This window comes from Grampus griseus, assembly GCF_964374135.1.
Source record: "Grampus griseus genome assembly, chromosome: 1".
NCBI lineage: Eukaryota > Metazoa > Chordata > Mammalia > Artiodactyla > Delphinidae > Grampus > Grampus griseus.
Window position 1 is genome coordinate 29,483,939 of NC_139017.1, and position 26,629 is coordinate 29,510,567.

General features: G+C 39.3%; 1 long non-coding RNA gene across 1 annotated transcript; it reads left to right on the forward strand.

Annotated features, from left to right (window-relative positions):
• Positions 1 to 405: 405 nt before the first annotated feature.
• Positions 406 to 18,787, forward strand: LOC309835040. Its single transcript, XR_014297919.1, has 4 exons — positions 406 to 469; positions 845 to 1,106; positions 17,790 to 17,878; positions 18,320 to 18,787. It is a non-coding gene; the product is annotated as an uncharacterized lncRNA (long non-coding RNA).
• Positions 18,788 to 26,629: the final 7,842 nt, after the last annotated feature.

Below are 26,629 nucleotides of genomic sequence, written 5' to 3' on the forward strand. Positions count from 1 at the left end.
CGCCTTCGGGGCCACTGCAGGGTCCGGGAACGCGTGAGACCCTCCCCTTCAGCCCCGCAGACCCCGGATCCCGAGGGCAGGGGCAGGAACCAGCGGGGACCCACCGCGTGCTCTGAACAGCCCGCTCCGCTCGCTTCCCGGCTAGGTCCCGCGCCGTCCGTCGGAGGGCAGCCCTGTGAGGGCTCAGAAGCCTATCCCCACGGTCCCCACTCGCCTGGGCCGCAGCACGCTAGGTGGCTGCGGGGAACTCAAGGGGCAGAGGCGCAGGGACGCAGCTGTGCACCGGCATCCGGACCTTTCAATTTGCGCGGGATGGCCCGCGACCCCGCCCAGAGGAAGTGACGCCCCATTTCGATGCCGGCTCCGCCTCTCACAGCCTCCCGCTTCCGGTCTGTGCCCGGACATCGCCGAGTGGATTCGGAACGCTGCAGCTGTAAGCGCTTGGTTCTCGGGGCAGCCTTCTGGAGGGGTGAGCGGAGCTGGCTCTGCTGGCCAACAGGGCACGGCGCCCGGGATGCGCATTGAGTTCCTCTCGCGGGCTGCTGGGAGTCGAGGATCTCTCCCGACTGCGGCCTCAGGTGTGAGCACTGAAGCTCTGAGAGGTCCGCAGCGTGTTTGTGTTGAGGTTTCTAAACTTAAGGGTCCCTGCTGGAATTGTCCCTAGTCCTTGTGTTGTGCTGCTAACCCTGGCTCTTGACAGGCAGCTGCATGTGGGCTCCAGGGACACAGAAAGTGCAGTTTGAGATATTTATTCCCTGGACCCTTCCTGTAGACTTTGGGAAGGGGAGGGAGCGCTTACTAAATAATTTAACTGATAAGTGACAGAGAGTCTTTCCTTAACCAGGCTGGCCAGGCTTCTCTGCCCTCTTCTCAAAGCCTCAACCTTGGCATGTAAAGACTTGAACAAACACTAACATGGTCTTTTAACATCAAATCCGCATCCCTCGAGTGACCCCAGCTACATTTGAAGTGCCTGCCTGAGAAAGCTCAAGGCTGCCAAAAGAATTTAGCATTTGTGCTGGTCAACATCCGAAGGTAGGATCTCTACCCCGTTTTTCTAGGAGGGGAGGAGCCTAACTGCCATAAATTCTGGTTAGCAATCCCAGGTGAGTCTCCAGTTCTCCTTCCCGATTCTTTTTTGTTTTTCACTCCCTGCCTCTACTGAGCCACCACTCACTTACACCCCCATTTCCTCTTGTAACTGCCCAGTAGCTTATGTACAAATCCAGGGTGAGTTCATTTCATGCTTGACACTTTTCCCTGTTGCAATATGTTATTTTTAAAAATTTTTTTTTTTTTTGCCGTACGCTGGCCTCTTACTGCTGTGGCTTCTCCCGTTGCGGAGCACAGGCTCCGGACGCGCAGGCTCAGCGGCCATGGCTCACGGGCCTAGCCGCTCCGCGGCATATGGGATCTTCCCGGACCGGGGCACGAACCTGTGTCCCCTGCATCGGCAGGCGGACTCTCAACCACTGCACCACCAGGGAAGCCCTGCAATATATTATTGACTAAAATCTGTCCTGACTACTTTACCTAGTGTCCAGCTTTGTTTACGTTTGGCCTGGGGAAACTATAACCAGTCATGAAAATGGGCCTATGGTGCACAGACTTTAAAGATGTTTTTGACTTTTGTGGCGGAAGCTTCAAGTCCTCATAATGCTCTAGACCTGGTTACTGTCTTCTTAGAAATATTGTGGTAAAAAGAAATTGGGAAGAACCTTAGGTCAGACCACAGAGTATACTCTGGGCCCAGAGATGGGCACGAATGATAATTCAGACTCAATTTAAGGAGTTAAAGGGGAAGAAGTGAGCACATTTTAAAAAATGCTCCCTTGGGGGCTTCCCTGGTGGCGCAGTGGTTGGGAGTCTGTCTACCGATGCAGGGGACACGGGTTCGTGCCCCGGTCTGGGAGGATCCCGCATGCCGAGGAGCGGCTGGGCCCGTGCGCCATGGCCGCTGGGCCTGTGCGTCCGGAGCCTGTGCTCCGCGGCAGGAGAGGCCACGGCAGTGAGAGGCCCGCGTACCGCAAAAAAAAAAAACAAAAAAACAAAAAAAAAAACTCCCTTTTTGACTGCCTACTCTGTATGTTTCTCTCAGGTTTCTTTTTAATGTCTTTTCATGATCAATCTAACATCTATCATGTCAACATATTACCTTATAAATTGTTGGAAAGGTGCCACTTGGGGAAGTGTGCTTAGTGGGAGCAAGGCTGCCTCCCTAGTTCTGGTCTGAAGAGCTGAGGCTAGGAGAGGAGGTCAGAAAAATTATCTTCCCTTGTGATTCTAACAGCTGAATAGCGGTAGACCTCACTCTGGACAAGCTTGGAGCTCACTGTAGTGGAAGGTGGGGGACAGTTCCAAACTGTAGGTTGAAGAGGAACTTAAGTGTGAGTGGGATGTGTTTGTCAGTAGTCAGTTTGGACTGACTGCCTACTGTAAGTACTGCTTCAATATGTCTGATCCAAGCAAGAGTATGCCACACATGAGGGTCTTAGGAAGGAGCCCAGATATCAAAAATGTGCCCACAGCATCATGAAACTAACCTAGGTTGCTGCCCTACAGACAACCCTTATCTTTATTACTGATTTGACTCCAAAGGTACCAGACTGGATTCTTGGCTGCAGTGTTTAAAAACTAAAAAAGAAAATACCAGTTAACAATGATTTCATAAACAGAATATTTTTACTCTTTGCAAAGATAAAACCATTTGAATCCATTCATGCAGTTACTTACTACACGCCTTTGGTGTGCCTGTCAGTACTAGGTGGTATGGGGAACGCAAAGAACTGGTTGCTGTCTTCAAGCAACGTAGGATCAAATTCTGTAGACAAAACATATATTCATCAAAAAATTAAATCATAACTCATGATGATGTATTATTAAATTCTGAAATGAGTGGTACACACCACAAATTATCAGCTTAAGATTCAGTCTTACCAGCTCTATGAACTCTTCTCTGACATGTGCCCAAACATCCTGTGATGACCTCTGCCCTGACCCTTCTCATACTATTTTATTTGACTTTGTCCCCCAGATTTACCAAATAATAATACAGGCCCAGTTACAGATGAATTTCAGATGAACAACAGATACATTTTTAGTATAAGTATGTCTAGTGCAATTTTTGAGACATACTAAAAGAAAATTCCATGTTTATCTGAAATTCAAATGTACCTGGACAGCTGTATACGTACCACATCTTTATCCATTCACCCATCATTAGACACTTATGTTGTTTTCATATCCTGACTCTTGTAAATAATGCAGTAATGAACATAGGGGTGTATATAATTTTCAAAGTAATGTTTTCAGGTTCTTTGAATAAATACCCAGAAGTGGAATTGCTGGGTCATATGGTAGTTCCAACTTTAAGTTTTTGAGGAATCTCCATACTGTTTTCCATAGTAGCCGCACCAATAGTGTACAAGGGTTCCTTTTTCTCCATATCCTCTCCAACATTTATTTCTTATCTCTTTGCTAATAGCCATTCTAACGGATGCGAGGTGATATATCATTGTGGTTTTGATTTGCATTTCCATAATAATTAGTGTGGTTGGACATCTTTTCATATGCTTGTTGGCCATTTTATGCCGCCTTTGGGAAAATGTCTATCCAGATCCTCTGCCCATTTTTGTATTGGGTTGTTTGGGTTTGTTTTTTGGTTTTTTTGATGTTGAGTTGCATGAGTTTTGTTTTGTTTTGCGGTACGCGGGCCTCTCACTGTTGTGGCCTCTCCCGTTGTGGAGCACAGGCTCCGGACGCGCAGACTCAGCGGCCATGGCTCACGGGCCCAGCCGCTCCGCGGCATGTGGGATCTTCCCGGACCGGGGCATGAACCCGTGTCTCCTGCATCGGCAGGCGGACTCTCAACCACTGTGCCACCAGGGAAGCCCTGCATGAGTTTTTTATATATTTTGGATGTTAACCCCTTAACAGCTACATGATTTGCAGATTTCTTCCCATACTGTAGGTTACCTTTTCGTTTTGATGCTGGTTTCTTTCATTGTGCAGAAGCTTTTTAGTTTGATGTAGAACCATTTGTCTATTTTTGCTTTTGTGTCACTTGCCTTTGAAGTCAGATCTAAAAAAAACCCACAAAGATAGATGTCAATGAGGTTACTGCCTATGTTTTCTTCTGGAAATTTTATGGTTTCAGGTCTTACATTCTAATCTTTAATCTATTTTGAGTTAATTTATGTATATGGTATAAGGTAGTGGTCTAGTTTCATTCTTTGCACGTGGCTGTCCAGTTTTCCCAGCACCATTTATTGAAGAGACTATCCTTTCTCCTTTGTATGTTCTTTGTACCTTTGTTGTAAATTAATTGTCCATATATGTATGGGTTTATTTCTGAGCTCTCAGTTTTTTTTGTTTTTTTTGTTTGCGGTACGCGGGCCTCTCACTGTTGTGGCCTCTCCCGTAGCGGAGCACAGGCTCCAGACGCGCAGGCTCAGTGGCCATGGCTCACGGGTCCAGCCGCTCTGCGGCATGTAGGATCTTCCTGGACTGGGGCACGAACCCATGTCCCCTGCATCGGCAGGCGGACTCTCAACCACTGCGCCACCAGGGAAGCCCTGAGCTCTCAGTTTTGTTCCATCGAGCTGTGTGTTTGTTTTTGTGCCAGTACCAATCTGTTTTGATATCTATAGCTTTGTAGTATAGTTTGAAATCAGGACATGTGATATCTCTATCTTTGTTCTTCTATCTCAAGATTATTTTGCCTGATGGGGATCTATTGTGGTTCCATACAAATTTTAGAATTATTTGCTCTAGTTCTGTGAAATACGCCATTGGAATTTTGGTAGTTTGCATTGAGTCTATGCTGCTTTGGGACAGGGACATTTTAACAACATTTTTTCTTCCATGAACATGGAATATCTTTCCATTTTTTTGTGTTTTCTTTAATTTCTTTCATTAGTGCCTTATGGTTTCCAGTGTGTAGGTCTTTCACTTCCCTGGTTAAATTTATTCCTAGGTATTTTATTGTTTTTGATGTAATTGTAATTATTATTTTTTGTTTCTCTTTTTGATAGTTTGTTATCAGTGTATAGAAATGTTACAGATCTGTATGTTGATTTTATAAACTGAAACTTAACTGAATTTATTTATTCTAACAGTTTTTTGGTGGAGTATTTAGGATTTTCTATATGTAGTATCATGTCATCTGCAAAAAGGACAGTTTTGCTTCTTCATTTATGATTTGGATGCCTTTTCTTTTTCTTGTCTAATTGTGATGAGGACTTCTAATACTATGTTGAATAAAAGTGGCAAGAGTGGTCATCCTTGTCTTGTTCCTCATCTTAGAGGAAAAGCTTTCAGCTTGTTACAGCTGAGTGTGATGTTAGCTGTGGGTTTGTCACTTATGGCCTTTATTATGTTGAGGTACATTCCCTCTATACCCCCTTTGTTGAGAGTTTTTATCGTAAGTGGATGTTGAGTTTTATCAAATTTTTTTGCATCTATTGAAATGATCATATGGTTTTTATCCTTAATTTTGTTAATGTGGTAATCATTGATAGGTATGTACTTATTGCCATTTCATTGTTTTCTCGTTGTTTTTGTAGTTTCTCCCTGTTCCTTTCTACTCTTTCTGTCTTTTCTTGTTTTTTGATGGTTTTCTTTGGTATTATGTTTAGATATGTTTAGTTTCTTTCTCATTTTCTTTTGTATAATTACTGTAAGTCTTTTTGGTTACTGTGAGTTTCACCTATAACATCTTATGTAAGTAGTAGCCTGTTTTAAGTTGGTAGCAACTTAAATTTGAAGATATTCCAAAGCTTTATCTTTTGCCACCCTCCCCTGCATGTTTTGTGTTTTCAGTGACACATTTTACATCTTTTTATTTTATGCATTCCTGAACTATTTATTGTAATTTAGTTAATTTTCCTACTCTTGTCTTTTAACATTCATACTTGCTTTACAAGTGATTGATCCACTATTTTTATTAATATTTGCCTTTTCCAGTGAGATTTTTACTTCTGCATGTTTTCTTATTATTATTTAGTGCCATTTCTTTTCAGCTTAAGGAAGTTCCTTTATCATTTCTTGTAGGGCCAGTTTAGTGAGGATGAACTCCTTTAGCTTTCACTTATCTGGGAAACTCCTGATCTCTCTTTCAATTCTGAGTGATAACTTGCTGGGTAGGGAATTCTTGGTTGGAAGTTTTTTCCCCTTCAGCAGTTTGACTTTGTCATGCTTCTCCCTTCCAGCCTGTAAAGTTTCTACTGAAAATCTGCTGATAGCCCTATGGGGTTTCCCTTTTATGCAACAAGTTGTTTTTCTCTTACTGCTTTTAGGATTCTCTCTTTGTCTTTAACTTTTACCATTTTAATTATAATGTGTCTTGGTGTTATCTTTTTGGGTTTATATTTCCTGTACCTGGATGTCTGTTTTCTTCCCCAAATTAGGGAAGTTTTCAGTTACTATTTCTTCAATTAATTAATTTTTCTGGCCCTTTCTCTTTCTCTTCTTCTAGAACCCTATAATGTGTTGTTCTGCTTGATGTTATCCCAAAGGTTCCTTAAAATGTCCTCATTTTTAAAAAGTTCGTTTTACATTTTGCTGTTCTGTCTGGGTGAGTTCCATTGCTTTGTCTTTCAGTTCTCTGATTCATTCTTCTACTTCATCCAGTCTGCTGTTGAACCTCTCTAGTGTATTTTTCAGTTCATTTATAATTTCTGTTTGGTTCTTTCTTATATTTTCTGTCTCTTTGTTGAAGTTCTCATTGTGTTCATTCATTCTTCTCCTGAGTTCAGTAAGCATCTTTATGACCATTACTTTTAACTCTTTATTAAGTAGATTGTTTATCTCCACTTCTTTTAGCTCTTTTTCTGAGATTTTGTCTTGTTCTTTCTATTGGAACATATTCCTGTGTCTCATTTTGTCTAATTTGCTGTGTTTGTTTCTATGCATTAGGTCAACTATCCATCTCTTCCAGTCTTCAAGTAGTGGATTTATTTAGGAGATGTCCTGTGGGGCTCAGAAGTGCAATCTCACTTGGCTACCAGAGCCAGGTGCTCAAGGGTTGTCCTCTGTGTAAGCTGTGTGAACCCTCCTCTTGTGGCAGGGCCATAGCTGCTGCTGTGTGCACTGGTGGGTGGGGCGGCCCCTGGCCAGGATGCAGGGTGCCTGGCTGGGCAGCTCTAGTTTTTTAAATATTCTATCTTGCTGAAAGATCATGTACGCTGATATTTAATTTGGAAAATATTGCCTCCATTGTTATGAAGCAGTGTATTCTAAGATGTGGAATAGGGAGGTGATTTAGGGCCCTAGAACTCAGTGATGTGATCACTTGCAGCCTCTCTGGGATGCCCTCCTAACTTTACCTTGTTTCAGGCAAGGTTGCTACAGCCACAGCTGAGCAGCATCTCCCCAACTCCCATACTTATGCACATGTCAGCACTTTACAAGAAGAGATGTGGGAATGGAGGTTCTTTTCAGTCAGCAAGGGAAGGCTTTTTTTCAGAGCCCAACTTCCCTCCAAGCCAGGGAGACACAGAACTGGGGATGACCTCAAGTGCTGGGCAGGTCAGCATCCTTTTCTCCTAGAGTTGTGAGGACTGTGTTTTCATTTTTTTCTTTGTTGAACTCAATATGAATGTTTGAAATGGGGTTCTTAAAGTATAAGAGATAGTTATGGAAAAGTGAGCAGAGGTGGTGATGGTTATATAGACATAGAACAGAATGCTTTTTTTGTCTGAGTGATTATTAACAGCTCTAGTTTTCTGACTGAGGAACTTATTTTTTAGCTCAATTAGATTAATTTATTTACACTTAATTGTTTTTACATTTTTAGATTATTTTAACTGAATGGCTTTTTCATTGTAGTTTTACAGTTACTTTTATTGTGTCAAGTGATTCTTATAATGTTAATATGAGATTTGCTTTTTAAATAAATTTACATTAAATATGAGTCAATGTAAAGAAAACCTACTAAGTAAATAATAGGACAGGTGTTTCTTATTTATGGCAAATATGGGAGTTTCCAAAACAGTCATTTCTCTCTTCTTCAAAATTACCCTTTGGCTATTGTCCCATTTCTCAGCTCCCATTGTAAAATTTCTTGAAAGAACTGTGTGTACTTGCTATATCATATTCTTCCATTCATTACTGTATATTTTTCTTTTTTTAATTTTTTGTATAACATAGGTACAGAAAGGTTCGCAAATGCTAAGCAAATTACCACAAAATGAACATACATATTACCTCCACTCAACCCTCCCAAAAGACCCTTTGTATCCCCTTTCCAATAACAAATATCTCTGTTCTCCTCAAAGGCAACTGTAATCTTTCTTCTAACTGTATGAACTAATTTTGCCTTTTTTGTAAAGTTTATGTAAGTGAAATCATGCAGTTTTTCTTCTTTAGCTTTGGCCTTTTTTTGCCTAATACTGTGTTTGAGATTCATCCATATTACTGAAAGAACCTATAGTCTTTTTTCTTTTCTGTTTCTATGTGCAATTCCATTATATAAATGTAATTTATCCATTCTACTACTAATAGATATCTGAGTTGTCTCCAGGTTTGGGATATTATTAGTAATGCTTCTATGGACATTCTTGTGTCTTCAATTCCTGCTGTTCTTGCTGCTGCTTATTCTACTTAGCCACACTAGTTTCCTTGTCATTCCTTTAACATTCCAGATACACACCCACCTGTAGGCCTTTGCACGTGCTGTTCCTTCCTCCTAGAATGTTCTTCCACTAGATATCCACATGACCTGCTCTACTTCTCTCAGGCCTTTGCTGAAAAGGTTCCCTCTCAGTGAGGCATTCGCTAACCATTAAATTGTAATTCCTCTGCCTACCCTGGGTCACCCAATTTTCCTTTCTCTGACTATTTTTTTCTCCATGTTACCTTCCATAATTTGGAATATTATGTATTTTAGTAATCTATTTGTTCACTGACCCTCCCCCTTCCCACTATAATGAGAGCTCTACAAGGGCAGAGAGTTTTGTCTGTGTAAGCAGCTCTTTGCAGGAAATCGCCCTCAGCAGGAGACCTCTTTTTTCTTGCCACTTTAGCAAAGCTATATTGTAACTAATCTTAAGCCAGGCACCCCCATGCTCTACTCATGTCCAGCCTAAGCACACCTTTCAGATCTTTTGATCACACAGTATGTTGCTTAACCTGTTGGTTTTTTCCATAGATCAAAGAAGTAAAAATGGAGAATAAATAACTAACAGATGACCAGATCACTCCCCTACCTTCCCCTTCAGTAATCTTGCGAACAAACTGTGTGAATGAGGTAGCATTTATAGAAAGATCACGAGTCAACAAGCTTCCACACAGTAGGAGGTGGCTACAAGTATGACTCCCTATGTCTGTCTATTAACTGAGATTACTTTCCCTTTTCCCTTTAAAAACTTTCATGGCCAAGCAGAATCTTCAGAGTTGGTTTTGGGGGTCTGCCTCCTCCCCATATTGCCAGCTTTTCTGATTAAAAGCAACTTTCCATTCTACTAACACTTGCCTCTTGGACATTGATTTTCGAGCAGCAAGCAGCCAAACCTGAGTTCGGTAGCATCTGTATTCTATAACACTTCCTGGCACAGAGTAGATTCTCAGTAAATTCTGGTTGAATGAATGAATATTGAAATTACCTACTAGGGACTTCCCTGGTGGCACAGTGGTTAGGACTCCCCACTCCCACTGCAAACTCCCAGGTTTGATCGCCGGTTAGGGAACTAGATCCAACATGCATGCCACAACTAAGAGTTCACATGCCACAACTAAGGAGCCCATGTGCTGCAACTAAGGAGCCCACAAGCCACAACTAGTGAGCCCGCCTGGCACAACCAAATAAATAAATAAATATTTTTTAAAAAGAAATTATCTACTAGCCTGTGTCTGAAAGTAGACACTGATATTTTTAGAACTTTGGGTAATAAAGATATTTGCAAAATTTACTTGACTGTCAAAGAATGAAAAGGTTGTCAACATGAGTATTATTTGAATAATCTAGGACATCAGATGCAAAAGGAATAGATGTAGGTTTTTATTGCCTACTGTGAAGGAAAAACGATTTTTAAACAGCCTTTTTTTTTCTTTGCAAAAACCTATGTAGTGCATTTACACAAAATGACACCTCTAAAAAATAATATAGTTGGTCCCAAAATACATATTTTAGAGAAACTGGCATAGGTATTTGGCAGAGCTCTCTTTTAAGGGATTGAAATATTAAAATAAACAGGAAATCTCTATCTTAATCTGTATAAATTATAAGTTTTACTATAAGAGTCCTGAATTATAACAATTAGCAAACACTTAGTATGTTTCAGGTTTGTTGTATATTTTACCTGCTTGACTTGTTTAACACTCATAACAATACTATGAGGTTGGTAAATTTATTATCCCCATTTTACAGATAAGACAAGTGAACTACAAAGTGATCTGAACTCAAGGTAGTTTAGCTATAGACTATGTGCTTTTAATCATTACCTTTCAATGGCTACTATATGTACTTATCCATAGAGAAAGAGAGAGATATCAGTTTAACGTTTTCAAAGTTATCAATTTACTGATCCCCTTCAGAATTATTTTAGTTTCATTTTTGAGATAATTTGCGAAGAAGAAAGGAAAGGAACTTTTATTTAGAATGTACTGTGTTTTGGGAATTCCCTGGTGGCACAGTGGTTAAGAATCTGCCCCCCAATGCAGGGGACATAGGTTCGAGCCCTGGTCCAGGAAGATTCCATATGCTGCGGAGTAACTAAGCCCGTGCACCAAAACTACTGAACCCGTGAGCCACAACTACTGAAGCCCACATGTCTAGAGCCCATGCTCCGCAACATGAGAAGCCACTGCAATGAGAAGCCCTTGCACCGCAACAATGAGTAGCCCCTGCTCACCACAACTAGAGAAAGCCTGTGCGCAGCAACAAAGACCCAATGCAGCCATAAATAAATAAATTAAATAATTTTTTAAAAGTTCTGTGTTTTGCATGTTGTACCTTATTTAATCCTCAGAATAGCTCTGAAAGGTAACTATTATTGTCCCATTTACAAAAGAGAAAACTGAAGCACAGAGAAGTAAAAAAGCTTATCATAAATACTATATGATGTGAATCAAATGTGATTCAAATCTAGCTCTGCCTTACTCCAAAAGTGTATATTCTTCACAATGACACATAGCTACATGAACTGGCATTACCCAGTGAACAGTGGAAATGAAAGCGAGGAGGTGCAGTAAACAGTTTCAGCTGGGAGCAGGCTATAATGGGGCTGTGGAATCAGGAAGACTGTAGACACAATTCCAACTGGAAATTTCTGGATCCACAGATCTTTTTTTCTGACCTTGGCCCTCAGAGCTATTATACATTCCCAGGTGAGTGCTAAGTAAATGTGTGGGACCCATCCAGGCTAACTCTTCCTTCTTATATGAGATCTTTAATAAATCATACATCTTGGGACCCAGTGGCTCAGACTGAGGAAGCTCCTCTTCCTGCTATTGGAGCAGCAATCAAATCTCTTAATGATTCTCAGTGTTACCATAACTTTTTCATGGCCCAGGATTATTCACTTGTCTCAACACTTCAACTTTTTGGTTTGGGGAAAAAAAATACAAAAAGCAAAAACGTCAAGAGAAAGCCGTCCACTTTCCTGGTGAGCTTGGGATCAGTCATACTATAGGCATGAAATGGTTATTGCTTTTTTGACTTTAGTGGGAAGGTGTGACTTGTAACAGGATATCAAAAGAATTCCAAGGTAAGCTGATGGAGGATATTTATTCACCAGATAGCTAGAAGGGATCCTTCTATTGAAAAATTCAGTAAAATGTAAACTGGAGCAGTGAAACAGACATCAATACATCAATGAAATGAGAAAAACAGTAACATATTGCTTAATGCGGTGACATTCAAGATGGAAAGGCTCAGCTTGAACAAAGGAGTCACACTGATTATAAGGCAAAGAGTGGTCCTTGTGTGGTGAGAGTCAAATTTTACATGAAGCAGCTGCTCTCAGAATGAAAGAGTAATGAATTTTTGTCTACTTATTGAGCACTTAGCCAGCTGTTCTATTTTCAGAACCAAAAGAGAAATAAATGCTTTAATTTCAGCATTTAAAATCTAAAAAACGTTTTTACCAGACATCTGTGGCCAATTTTTCCATTGTCCTTTTATGTGTGTGTGTGTGTGTGTGTGTGTGTATATATATGTATGTATGTATCTATATGTGTGTAGATATCTTCTGTTATTCCTTATATACTACCTTACTTGGTAAAGAGTTTAAACTCTGGACATATATTACTTGGATTAAAATCTAGACTACACAGTATTAGCTGTTTGTTAGCTGACGTTGGAAAAATTCTTAGTTTCTTTATTTTTCAATTTTCAACACTGAAAACTGGGACAAATAATACATCTAACCAAACTGCTTCGTAGAATTGTGAAGATTAAATGAGGTAATGTAAAGCAAATACAATGTCTTAATATTGGTTAAGTGAAAAAAAGCCCACAATACTTAATTGTATGGAGTGATCTATAGTTTGCCAAGAGGTTTCACACGTTTCTCATTTGGTCTTTTTTTTTTTTTTTTGGCTGCACCGTGCAGCTTTTGGGATCTTAGTTCCCTGACCAGGGATTGAATCCTTGCTCCCTGCAGTGGAAGCATGGAGTCCTAACCACTGGACAGCCAGAGAGTTTCCCTCATTAGGTCTTCAGTTACCTGGTGTGGGACTTCCCTGGTGGTGCAGAGGTTAAGACTCTGCGCTTCCACTGCAGGGGGCACAGGTTCAATCCCTGGTCAGGGAACTAAGATCCCATGTGCCACGTGGCACAACAACAACAAAAAATAATAAGTGAATAAATAATTATTCAGAAATAACTGAATCGGTTAAATAAAAATTGTGCCTATTGCATATTATTACCCATTTCTGGAAACTTACTGGGACTTAGAATATTTGGTTACCTAAGGGAAGGAAATTGAAATTTACTGAGCAGACGTCTTTTGGTTGTAAATGACAGAAACTCAACTCACATTAGCTCTTATAATGAAGTTATCCCTTCTGTTATGGGTTGAATTTGGTCTCCCCCCAACCCCCCCAAAAAATGATATGTTGAAGCTCTAACTCCCAGTACTTCAGAATGTGACCTTATTTGGAGATAAGATTATTATAGACGTAATTACTTTAAAATGAGATCATTAGGGTATGACCTAATCTAATGTGACTGTTGTCCTTATGAAAAGGGGAATTTGGACACATGAACAGAGGGAAAACAATGTGAAGAGACACAGGGAGGAAATGGCCATCTACAAGGCAAGCAGAGAGATCTGGAACAGATTCTTCTCTCCTAGTCCTCAGAAGGAGCCAATGTGCTGACACCTTGATTTTGGATTTCTATCCTCCAGAACTGTGAAACAATAATTATTTTATTGTTTAAGCCACTTGATTTATGGTACTTTGTTACAGCAGCCTTACCAAAATAAGCACCTTCTTGTACCTCAGTAGTTCAGGAGTAGCTTAAGGATTTAGATATGGGCGGATCTAAGGAATATAATGATATCATTAAGATTTTATATAATTCTTCATCTCTTTTTCCTCTGTGCTGCTTTTACTATATTTCATCAATTCTAAAGTGCACATTTTTCCTCTCATTTTCACATCTCTGAAGTCAGCATGCAACTTACATTTTCTTTTTACATTTCTTCATTCTTAGTGGAACATAAAAAAATGGTCTGTTATAATTAATAGCATTTTAGGAAATCTTAAGAGTGTTTATGGGCAGGCTCTGCCTGTGGGCAGTCTTGGCAGCTCAGAGTTTGATATCTAAGTCACTTAGCAACCCCCATGGAACAAGGGAGCCTTTTCCCAATTGTCTCAGCAAATAACCCAGATCAAATGTTCATTGGCTCTAATTGATCTGGCTTTGGTTAAACTCAAGCTTAAAAATCAGAGTTGGGGAGGAAGGGGCAGGTAGACTCAGCACCATTGAAATCTCATGACCCAAGAGTAGTAAAGTTGGGACTTCCCAAAGGTGTTTGTTCACAACCTCGGGAGTTCCCCAGGTGAAATTCAAAACTGACCCCTGTACATGGAGGGCAAGAAAACACCAAAGAGGCAGACCACTCCAGATTGGTAGGAGGCAGGTTTAATAAACAAGAGGATTTACATAGCAGGCTTGTCTTGGGTGGCCTCCACTTCTGCCTGCCAGAATATTAGTCTACTGAGAGGCCTTAACAGGGTTCAGTAACGTATGCAGTACAGATGGTCTCAGCAGCACATGACTGTCTCCAGGCTGTGTCCTTGAAACAGCAGTTAGTATGACAGTAGTAGACTGAACATAGATTCCAGGGATGGGTGGGAGTAAGGAGACTTAGATTGCCAGGGTCCAGCTCTCAGGTCAACCAGCAGTCACATTCTCTTGATGACCTCCATCCAATAAAAAATAAGTGTTGTTACCAAGAGGGGGGCTGAATGCTCTAGAAGGCCTGCGTTACCACAGAGTACCTGCCTGTGCCAAGCACTGTCGCATTACATGTCCTTAATCACTCTACCCATTTCACTAATCAGGAAACTGAGGCCCAGAGAATGATAGACCTACTGGCAGTGCTGAATGTTACCAAATAGTTATAAAGTGCTTACAGTGTATAGGACATTCTCCTAAGGGCTACAAATACAGGGATGAATACTGTCCTTGAACCTAAGATACTTAAGAGACCAGCTTGCCCTGAAATAAAAGTGAACCACAACAGAAATAGAAACATTGTACTATGAAATAATTAAATCTGCCTTGGCAGAAAGGAGGGATCCAATATGGGATAGAAGCTGAGAAAAATTCTTTTCACACTCTTTTAAAAAACCTTTCTTGCACTTGTGACAAATTACATCAGAGCACCAGGAAGCAAAGATATTAAATATTGCAAAGAACCTGGTACATGGAAAATATGAAATATTTATGGAATGAGTGATTGAAAGAGTGATGTGGGTATCACTTGAAAAAGCTAAATGTCATTAGGACGTGGTGTTGTTTCACAGGCTCTGAGTCTTTAGCTCCATGTGCATTTTCAGAGTCAGTCATTGTATCCAGGAGTTCCATCTTGCTCATTTCCACCTGATTTCAAGGGGCCTTATAGCTCTGAAGTTTGCACTGTCTTTTCCGCTGAATTTTGAATAACTTCCTTCTGTTCTTTTTAGCTATTTCATTATGAATCATCTCCTCATATTAATAGAAACTTGTTTTCCAAAATCTGTTGCATTTAGTTTTCAAAAAAATTTTACCAGGTCATAATTATAGTTCACTACTGCTCTGCTTGGTTAGTTTTCAGAAATAAGATATGTAATGACTTTAGAAAACTATAGACTTTTGTAAAAGTTTGGGTCTCAGTTTGTAATAAGATGATATCTATTTTCATTTCTAGTCTCCTGATTTGTGATGATCACATTTTACAATGGCAAAGTAGCTAGCTTGTTTCCACGTCACTGCCCTCCGAGCATCCTTGCTCTTCCCTCCCCTACTTTCTGGAATCACTCTTTTCCATCTCTGAGGTGCTCACTACCCAGTTGTACTTTCTTGATATTCAGTGTCATTGATAGGACCCTTGCCCATTACCACGGCTGATAGTCTCAATTACCTTTCCAAAATTAAAATTTGAGTTCATTGACTCTCAGAGTTATTTAGGAGTCGGATTCCTTTTCTATACAAACCACCTCCAGCTGGTCTCTAGGCTGGCCTATTTCTGCTCACTGGAGATCATCAGCTACTGAGGCTCATCTCAAGAAGTGTCTCAGTTGTGGTGAACCTACCATATTCCATTGTGAGTCTGTCTCCATTAGGCATGGACTTAGGTTTTCTGCATCAAAATTCCTGGAAGGCAGTGTAAAATTTGTAAATATTTTTGGCAAAAGCATACCTGGGTTTGTATAAGCCAGATAGAATTACCCTAATCTCAAGCCATTTTATCTTTATAAACCTATCTTCAGTAGCTCTTCAAATGATATAATTACTTTTCTGACATTTTGGATTTACAGGTTTATCTGTAACTGATACTAGTGCAACGCTGCTATATAGCTTCCTAGAAATTATCAGAACCACCTAGAGATCCCTTTTGGGTGGAAACTAGTGCTATAAAGCACCTTATGTTTGAAAAGGGCACTCGCTCTATTCATCAAAAATTCTCAGATTGAGTGACATTTTGATGTTGAACGTGCATGGAACACAGATCATCTATTGCTTCTGTCTTACTCTGCACATCAGAGCTCCTCTAAGGATCTGAATGTAGCAGTCAGAATCCTGGTGGACCACAAGCCCACCTTTTCTTTCACTGTTTCTTTGTAAAGGTCTGGATCCTTAAGATCAGCAAGCATAAGCTTGCTCCTGGCAATTTCTCTGTCATCCTTAGGTGGCATTTCTTAGACCAGATGGCATGTCCTTCCTCAGATTACCTGTTCATCACAAGTCAAGATGCCCTCATGCCTCCTAAATCAATGCATATTTTCTAACTATATTGGAAATATATATATTTTATAGTAACCTTAGGAAAATACAGAAATGTGTATCAAAGAAAAATCCTCAGTAATACTGTAGTACTACTATTTAGAGATAACTGCTGTTAACATTTGATGTATTTTCTGGCACTGTATATAAGTGTATTCTATAATTTTATATGTTTCTCAGATATCATTATTTCATGAGCATGTTCCTGTACAGTAAAAATTCTTTGAACACATCATATTATATGTTCCTTCATTATGAATGTATCAATGATTTACCTCTTTACCTATTGCTGGATGCTTAGATGTTATCTTTTATTGTAAATAGTGGACATATTTATAACTTTATTCTCTTATCCAGTGATCTACTTAAGATAAATTCCTTGAAGAGGAATTGGAGAATTCAAGGGGTTGATTATCTTTATCTTTAATGTTCTTCATATATACTGCTAGGTTGCCCTTCAGGAAAGCATTAGCAATTTAAACTACCAGCTCTTTATGAATACCTCTTTCAATATTCCCCCAATAACGTAGAATATTTTCATTAATTTTTTTTGACTATATGACAGATGAAAGATGTTATCACACTTTTCTTTTACATTTTATTTCTTTGGGTACTAAGAAGTTGAACATTGTTTCTCATATGTTTTTTCCTTATTTGCGTTTATTTTGTATGTTCACTCTTTATATCCTTTGCCTATTTTTTCTATAAGGTTATTAAAGTTTTCTTTTTTGATATTGGGCCTCAGCTGAAAAGAGTTGAGCTAATGCTACTTCTCTTTTCATGTACATTACCAGGCTTACTCCCTTTTATCTTGACTGACTGATTCCCATTTTACTCCCCCTCCCTCCTACTAGGAAACACATAGGCAAGTTTCCTAGTATATTCAATGAATATCCTTTCATTTATGTAAATTATTATAAAATGTGTACTATTGTAAGCATGTATTTTCATAAATCAAATGGTATTACATATAACATTTAATTCTGTTGCTTAGTTTTACTTAGTACAATTTTAAAAATCCATCTGTATTGCTCTGTGTGTATCTTGTACTTTATTTCTTATTGCTGAAAACTATTCCATGGTGGGTGCCTTCACCATATTTTCCCCAGGTACTTCTCCAATGAGGGTCACTCTGATGTCTCCCAGATTTCATCTCCACTGTGCCACTGTAAACAATGGCCACAATAAACATACCTCTGCATACTATACTGCTTTCAAGCTTGTGAGAATTTGGGGGGAATATATAAAGAGATATAGACACACACACACATACACAAACATACACAACACACACACACAGGAGTAGGATTGCTAGGTCATAGCAAATTTGACTAACCTGCCAATTGCTTTTCAGATGGTATTTCCAGTATGAATTCCCACCAGCAGTGCATGAGAGTTCTGAATTCCCTACATTCTTTCTACACTTACGGTCCACTCTAACAAGTAAGAGTGATAAATTATTGTTTTAATTTGCATTTCTCTGACTGCTAATGAATTTGAACATTGCTTTTTAGGTTTTCTCTTGTGTATATTGATAGCCTTCACCCATTTTTCTATGTGTTTCCTGTCTTTTTCTGATACATTTCCAAATCTCTTGTACATTTTGCTCTATTTGTAGGCCATGTTTGAAGTTTTCTCCAGTTTATTTTACTTTTGTTTATGATATTTTATACATTTCTAAGTTTTAAATTTATTAGGTAGTTAATGCTAATATTTTTATATGATTTCATCAGTGCATTTATTTATGATATTTGGCAAAGTAGTTTTTTTTCTTTGCTTTCTTCTGTACTTTCAATCTATCTACTTTGTTGCTTTCCTAAAATCGTTCTCTGTAGAATGTCAGACAATTATTCTAAAAGTGTGTTGTCACTTTTGATCCACTAGAGGCCAACACTTACCTGAAAGAAATTGATGTCCCTTCCTAAAATTCATATCTTTCCTCTCTGAAAGGAAGCAAACTGGCAGAAAATAAGTAATTTCATTTAAATTAAATGACTAGAAATTATATAGAAGAGTCTGGACAAAATGAAAGGACTATTTTTAAAGACAACAAATTATAATAAAAGGATTCAGGGCTTCCCTGGTGGAGCAGTGGTTAAGAATCCTCCTGCCAATGCAAGTGACACGGGTTTGAGCCCTGGTCCAGGAAGATCCCACATGCCATGGAGCAGCTAAGCCCGTGTACCACAACGACTGAGCCTGCACTCTAGAGCCCATGAGCCACAACTACTGAAGCCCACATGCCTAAATCCCATGCTCTGCAATGAGAGAAGCCACCGCAATGAGAAGTCCATGCACCACAAAGAAGAGTAGCCCCCACTTGCCGCAACTAGAGAAAGCCGGCACGCAACAACGAAGACCCAACACAGCCACAAATAAAATAAATAAATTTAAAAATAAATAAATTTAAAAATAAAGGATTCAAAGTTGTTTTTTACTGAAAAAATGAAAGCAAAAAATACAAATAAAGTAGTTTAATTTTTTTTAATTGACAAGAAAGTTTTGGTTTTAAAATAAAAATAAAAATGGTCTAGCTTCTACTCAAAATCTACATTAAGCATTAGTAAGTAAGAGGTGGGGTAAAAGCAACTTCAATGACTTTTTCTCCCTTTTCTCTGAAAGGCCAGGAGATGGGGCTAACCTGCCTCCCATATTGTGTAGGGCTCCTACACAGATGACTGAGTAGAAAACAGTTCACACACACACACACACACACACACACCAGTTTTAATTAAAATGAGATGATCTGTAAGAAAGGACCATGCTGAAGGACAATGCTGGCCCTGAAGCAGTCATTGAAATGTACCTCCTTTCTGAGTCCCATTACCATTCTTAAACTTATGTTTATCACACAAAAGCAGACAAATCCACAAAGGGTATGAAGGAAGAAGAGAAAGCTAAGGAAGGAAGGAAGGGAAGGAAGGAAGGAAAACGTGGTGAGGGAGGGTCAACTAGCAAGACTGCAGTTCTAACCTATGAAAACACAAAAGGACAGCTAAAAACTGTTCTTTACATATAGATAACTGCTTGCGTTTGGACCTGGAACCAACAATCAAGATCAAATGATAATTTAACTGAGCAGGACCCTATGAGGCCTTCCTGGGACAGACCCCTCTCCCATATCCTCTGCTTTAGCTCCTCTCTGAAGTACCTAGAAAATAGTATCTGATACACATTTCCTGACTTGTTTTATAGATGCTGAAACCTCCACCAAATGGAAGAGTTTAGCTACTTGATCACCATGAGCACATAGACCCCAGGCCTACTAGAGCCTAAGGCTTGATAATGTTAACCCCTGTGACACTGCCCTGTTACCGCACCATCAACCAATCAGAGAATGTGCAAGAGCTGATCCCATACCCTGGGACTCCCGTCCCTCACCTTGCCTTTAAAAATGCTTTGCTGAAACCCATCATGAAGTTTGGACTTTTTGAGCACCAGCTCTCCTGGACTCCTTGTATGGCACCTTATAATAAATGCAGCACTTTCCTTCACCACAACCCAATGTCACTAGATTGGCTTTACTGTGCATGGGCGAGCTGACCCAAGTTTTGGTTAGTAACAATAACCCATGTACAAAACACTATAAAACATAAGGTACTATTATTACAAGGATGGATATGGCAGTTAGGGACTTGGCTTCTAGGTGCCCTTCATGAATGAGATGGCTGGAACATATCAAATATGAGAGCTCATGCTACAAAAAGAAGTTATTTTTATATCAATTAAAAGAAATGCATGAAGGATTTATATCTGAATGTAAGACAGAATAAACATTTTTTAATTGACTAAGAATCTTTAAAAATAATTTACATTATACAGTACTTTTCTGTTGTTATGGTTCTGCTTGCTTTTGATTTAGTACCAATAAAAACTAAGTATATATAGCAATAAGAACATATTTACAAGTAAACAAGTTACTTTCTAAAGTTTATTTTATGTAATTACTTTCTAAAGTAATATGTACAAGGCAGAAAATGCAAATACTACAAAAGGATTTACTTTTTTTTTTTTTCCTAACCTGCACTTGATTTATCTGTCCTGAATTTTAGTCATTCTGGCAGATGTGTGGTGGTATCCCACTGTGGGTGTACTTTGCATTTCTCTGATAACTCTTTATACAAGGTTACACACATTTTCATTTGTTTGTTGGCCATTTGGCTATACTCTTGGGAAGTGCCTGTTTGAATCTCTTGCCCATTTTTCTGATAGGTTTTCTGTCTTTCTGTTGATCTGTAATTTTCTGTATATCCTTTTTTTTTTTTTTAAACATCTTTATTGGAGTATAATTGCTTTACAATGGTATGTTAGTTTCAGCTTCACAACAAAATGAATCAGTTATATATATACATATGTTCCCATATCTCTTCCCGCTTGCGTCTCCCTCCCTCACACCCTCCCTATCCCACCCCTCCAGGCGGTCACAAAGCACCGAGCTGATCTCCCTGTGCTATGCGGCTGCTTCCCACTAGCTATCTACCTTACGTTTGGTAGTGTATATATGTCCATGCCTCTTTATCGCTTTGTCACCGTTTACCCTTCCCCTCCCCATAGCCTCAAGTCCATTCTATAGTAAGTCTGTGTCTTTATTCCTGTTTCACCCGTAGGTTTTTCATGACATTTTTTTTTTCTTAAATTCCATATATATGTGTTAGCATACGGTATTTGTCTCTCTCTTTCTGATTTACTTCACTCTGTATGACAGACTCTAGGTCTATCCACCTCATTACAAATAGCTCAATTTCGTCTCTTTTTATGGCTGAGTAATATTCCATTGTATATATGTGCCACATCTTCTTTATCCATTCATCCGATGATGGACACTTAGGTTGTTTCCATCTCTGGGCTATTGTAAATAGAGCTGCAATGAACATTTTGGTACATGACTCTTTTTGAATTATGGTTTTCTCAGGGTATATGCCCAGTAGTGGGATTGCTGGGTCATATGGTAGTTCTATTTGTAGCTTTTTAAGGAATCTCCATACTGTTCTCCACAGTGGCTGTATCAATTTACATTCCCACCAACAATGTAAGAGGGTTCCCTTTTCTCCACACCCTCTCCAGCATTTATTATTTCTAGATTTTTTGATGATGGCCATTCTGACTGGTGTGAGATGATATCTCATTGTAGTTTTGATTTGCATTTCTCTAATGATTAGTGATGTTGAGCATTCTTTCATGTGTTTGTTGGCACTCTGTATATCTTCTTTGGAGAAATGTCTATTTAGGTCTTCTGCCCATTTTTGGATTGGGTTTTTTGTTTTTTTGTTATTGAGCTGCATGAGCTGCTTATAAATTTTGGAGATTAATCCTTTGTCAGTTACTTCATTTGCAAATATTTTCTCCCATTCTGAGGGTTGTCTTTTGGTCTTCTTTATGGTTTCCTTTGCTGCGCAAAAGCTTTTAAGTTTCATTAGGTCCCATTTGTTTACTTTTGTTTTTATTTCCATTTCTCTAGGAGGTGGGTCAAAAAGGACCTTGCTGTGATTTATGTCATAGAGTGTTCTGCCTATGTTTTCCTCTAAGAGTTTGATAGTTTCTGGCCTTACATTTAGGTCTTTAATCCATTTTGAGCTTATTTTTGTGTATGGTGTTAGGGAGTGATCTAATCTCATACTTTTACATGTAGCTGTCCAGTTTTCCCAGCACCACTTATTGAATAGGCTGTCCTTTCTCCACTGTACATTTCTGCCTCCTTTGTCAAAGATAAGGTGACCATATGTGCGTGGGTTTATCTCTGGGCTTTCTATCCTGTTCCATTGATCTATCTTTCTGTTTTTGTGCCAGTACCATACTGTCTTGATTACTGTAGCTTTGTAGTATAGTCTGAAGTCAGGAAGCCTGATTCCTCCAGCTCCATTTTTCGTTCTCAAGATTGCTTTGGCTATTCGGGGTCTTTTGTATTTCCATACAAATTGTGAAATTTTTTGTTCTAGTTCTGTGAAAAATGCCAGTGGTAGTTTGATAGGGATTGCATTGAATCTGTAGATTGCTTTGGGTAGTAGAGTCATTTTCACAATGTTGATTCTTCCAATCCAAGAACATGGTATATCTCTCCATCTAGTTGTATCATCTTTAATTTCTTTCATCAGTGTCTTATAATTTTCTGCATACAGGTCTTTTGTCTCCTTAGGTAGGTTTATTCCTAGGTATTTTATTCTTTTTGTTGCAATGGTAAATGGGAGTGTTTTCTTGATTTCACTTTCAGATTTTTCATCCTTAGTGTATAGGAATGCCAGAGATTTCTGTGCATTAATTTTGTATCCTGCTACTTTACCAAATTCATTGATTAGCTCTAGTAGTTTTCTGGTAGCATCTTTAGGATTCTCTATGTATAGTATCATGTCATCTGCAAACAGTGACAGCTTTACTTCTTCTTTTCCAATTTGGATTCCTTTTATTTCCTTTTCTTCTCTGATTGCTGTGGCTAAAACTTCCAAAACTATGTTGAATAAGAGTGGTGAGAGTGGGCAACCTTGTCTTGTTCCTGATCTTAGTGGAAATGCTTTCAGTTTTTCACCATTGAGGACGATGTTGGCTGTGGGTTTGTCATATATGGCCTTTATTATGTTGAGGAAAGTTCCCTCTATGCCTACTTTCTGCAGGGTTTTTATCATAAATGGGTGTTGAATTTTGTCAAAAGCTTTCTCTGCATCTATTGAGATGATCATATGGTTTTTCTCCTTCAATTTGTTAATATGGTGTATCACGTTGATTGATTTGCGTATATTGAAGAATCCTTGCATTCCTGGAATAAACCCCACTTGATCATGGTGTACGATCCGTTTAATGTGCTGTTGGATTCTGTTTGCTATTATTTTGTTGAGGATCTTTGCATCTATGTTCATCAGTGATATTGGCCTGTAGTTTTCTTTCTTTGTGACATCCTTGTCTGGTTTTGGTATCAGGGTGATGGTGGCCTCGTAGAATGAGTTGGGGAGTGTTCCTCCCTCTGCTATATTTTGGAAGAGTCTGAGAAGGATAGGTGATAGCTCTTCTCTAAATGTTTGATAGAATTCGCCTGTGAAGCCATCTGGTCCTGGGCTTTTGCTTGTTGGAAGATTTTAAATCACAGTTTCAATTTCAGTGCTTGTGATTGGTCTGTTCATATTTTCTATTTCTTCCTGATTCAGTCTTGGCAGGTTGTGCCTTTCTAAGAATTTGTCCATTTCTTCCAGGTTGTCCATTTTATTGGCATAGAGTTGCTTGTAGTAATCTCTCATGATAGTTTGTATTTCTGCAGTGTCAGTTGTTACTTCTCCTTTTTCATTTCTAATTCTATTGATTTGAGTCTTCTCCCTTTTTTTCTTGATGAGTCTGGCTAATGGTTTATCAATTTTGTTTATCCTTTCAAAGAACCAGCTTTTAGTTTTATTGATCTTTGCTATCGTTTCCTTCATTTCTTTTTCATTTATTTCTGATCTGATTTTTATGATTTCTTTCCTCCTGCTAACTTTGGGGTTTTTTTGTTCTTCTTTCTCTAATTGCTTTAGGTGCAAGGTTAGGTTGTTTATTCGAGATGTTTCCTGTTTCTTAAGGTAAGATTGTATTGCTATAAACTTCCCTCTTAGAACTGCTTTTGCTGCATCCCATAGATTTTGAGTCGTCGTGTCTCCATTGTCATTTGTTTCTAGGTATTTTTTGATTTCCTCTTTGATTTCTTCAGTGATCACTTCGTTATTAAGTAGTGTATTGTTTAGCCTCCATGTGTTTGTATTTTTTACAGATCTTCTCCTGTAATTGATATCGAGTCTCATAGCGTTGTGGTCGGAAAAGATACTTGATACAATTTCAATTTTCTTAAATTTACCAAGGCTTGATTTGTGACCCAAGGTATGATGTATCCTGGAGAATGTTCCATGAGCACTTGAGAAAAATGTGTATTCTGTTGTTTTTGGATGGAATGTCCTATAAATATCAATTAACTCCATCTCGTTTAATGTATCATTTAAAGCTTGTGTTTCCTTATTTATTTTCATTTTGGATGATCTGTCCATTGGTGAAAGTGGGGTGTTAAAGTCCCCTACTATGAATGTGTTACTGTCGATTTCCCCTTTTATGGTTGTCAGTATTTGCCTTATGTATTGAGGTGCACCTATGTTGGGTGCATAAATATTTACAATTGTTATATCTTCTTCTTGGATCGATCCCTTGATCATTATGTAGTGTCCTTCTTTGTCTCTTCTAATAGTCTTTGTTTTAAAGTCTATTTTGTCTGATATGAGAATTGCTACTCCAGCTTTCTTTTGGTTTCCATTTGCATGAAATGCCTTTTTCCATCCCCTTACTTTCAGTCTGTATGTGTCTCTAGGTCTGAAGTGGGTCTCTTGTAGACAGCAAATATATGGGTCTTGTTTTTGTATCCATTCAGCCAATCTGTGTCTTTTGGTGGGAGCATTTAGTCCATTTACATTTAAGATAATTATCGATATGTGTGTTCCTATTCCCATTTTCTTAATTGTTTTGGGTTTGTTATTGTAGGTCTTTTCCTTCTTTTGTATTTCTTGCCTAGAGAAGTTCCTTTAGCAGTTGTTGTAGAGCTGGTTTGGTGGTGCTGAACTCTCTCAGCTTTTGCTTGTCTGTAAAGGTTTTAATTTCTCCATCAAATCTGAATGAGATCCTTGCTGGGTAGAGTAATCTTGGTTGCAGGTTTTTCTCCTTCAACACTTTCAATATGTCCTGCCACTCCCTTCTGGCTTGCAGAGTTTCTGCTGAAAGATCAGCTGTTAACCTTATGGGGATTCCCTTGTGTGTTATTTGTTGTTTTTCCCTTGCTGCTTTTAATATGTTTTCTTTGTATTTAATTTTTGACAGTTTGATTAATATGTGTCTTGGCGTATTTCTCCTTGGATTTATCCTGTATGGGACTCTCTGTGCTTCCTGGACTTGATTAACTATTTCCTTTCCCATATTAGGGAAGTTTTCAACTATAATCTCTTCAAATATTTTCTCAGTCCCTTTCTTTTTCTCTTCTTCTTCTGGAACCCCTATAATTCGAATGTTGGTGCGTTTAATATTGTCCCAGAGGTCTCTGAGACTGTCCTCAGTTCTTTTCATTCTTTTTTCTTTATTCTGCTCTGCAGTAGTTATTTGCACTATTTTATCTTCCAGGTCACTTATCTGTTCTTCTGCCTCAGTTATTCTGCTATTGATCCCATCTAGAGTACTTCTAATTTCATTTATTGTGTTGTTCATCGTTGCTTGTTTCATCTTTAGTTCTTCTAGGTCCTTGTTAACTGATTCTCGCATTTTGTCCATTCTATTGTCCATTCTATCTCCAAGATTTCGGATCAACCTTACTATCATTATTCTGAATTCTTTTTCAGGTAGACTGCCTATTTCCTCTTCATTTGTTAGGTCTGGTGGGTTTTTATCTTGCTCCTTCATCTGCTGTGTGTTTTTCTGTCTTTTCATTTTGCTTATCTTACTGTGTTTGGGGTCTCCTTTTTGGCAGGCTGAAGGTTCGTAGTTCCTGTTGTTTTTTGTGTCTGTCCCCAGTGGCTAAGGTTGGTTCAGTGGGTTGTGTAGGCTTCCTGGTGGAGGGGACTAGTGCCTGTGTTCTGGTGGATGAGGCTGGATCTTGTCTTTCTGGTGGGCAGGTCCACGTCTGGTGGTGTGTTTTGGGGTGTTTGTAGACTTATTATGATTTTGGGCAGCCTCTCATCTAATGGGTGGGGTTGTGTTCCTGTCTTGCTAGTTGTTTGGCATAGGATGTCCAGCACTGTAGCTTGCTGGTCGTTGAGTGAAGCTGGGTGCTGGCGTTGAGATGGAGATCTCTCGGAGATTTTTGCTGTTTGATATTATGTGCAGCTGGGAGGCCTCTTGTGGACCAGTGTCCTGAAGTTGGCTCTCCCACCTCAGAGGCACAGCACTGACTCCTGGCTGCAGCACTAAGAGCCTTTCATCCACAGGGCTCCTTAATTTGGGATGATTCGTTGTCTATTCAGGTATTCCACAGATGCAGGGTATATCAAGTTGATTGTGGAGCTTTAATCCGCTGCTCCTGAGGCTGCTAGGAGAGATTTCCCTTTCTCTTCTTTGTTCTCACAGTTCCCAGGGGCTCAGCTTTGGATTTGGCCCCGCCTGTGCGTGTAGGTCGCCTGAGGGCGTCTGTTCTTTGCTCAGACAGGACGGGGTTAAAGGAGCCGCTGATTCGGAGGCTCTGGCTCACTCAGGCCGGGGGGTAGGGAGGGT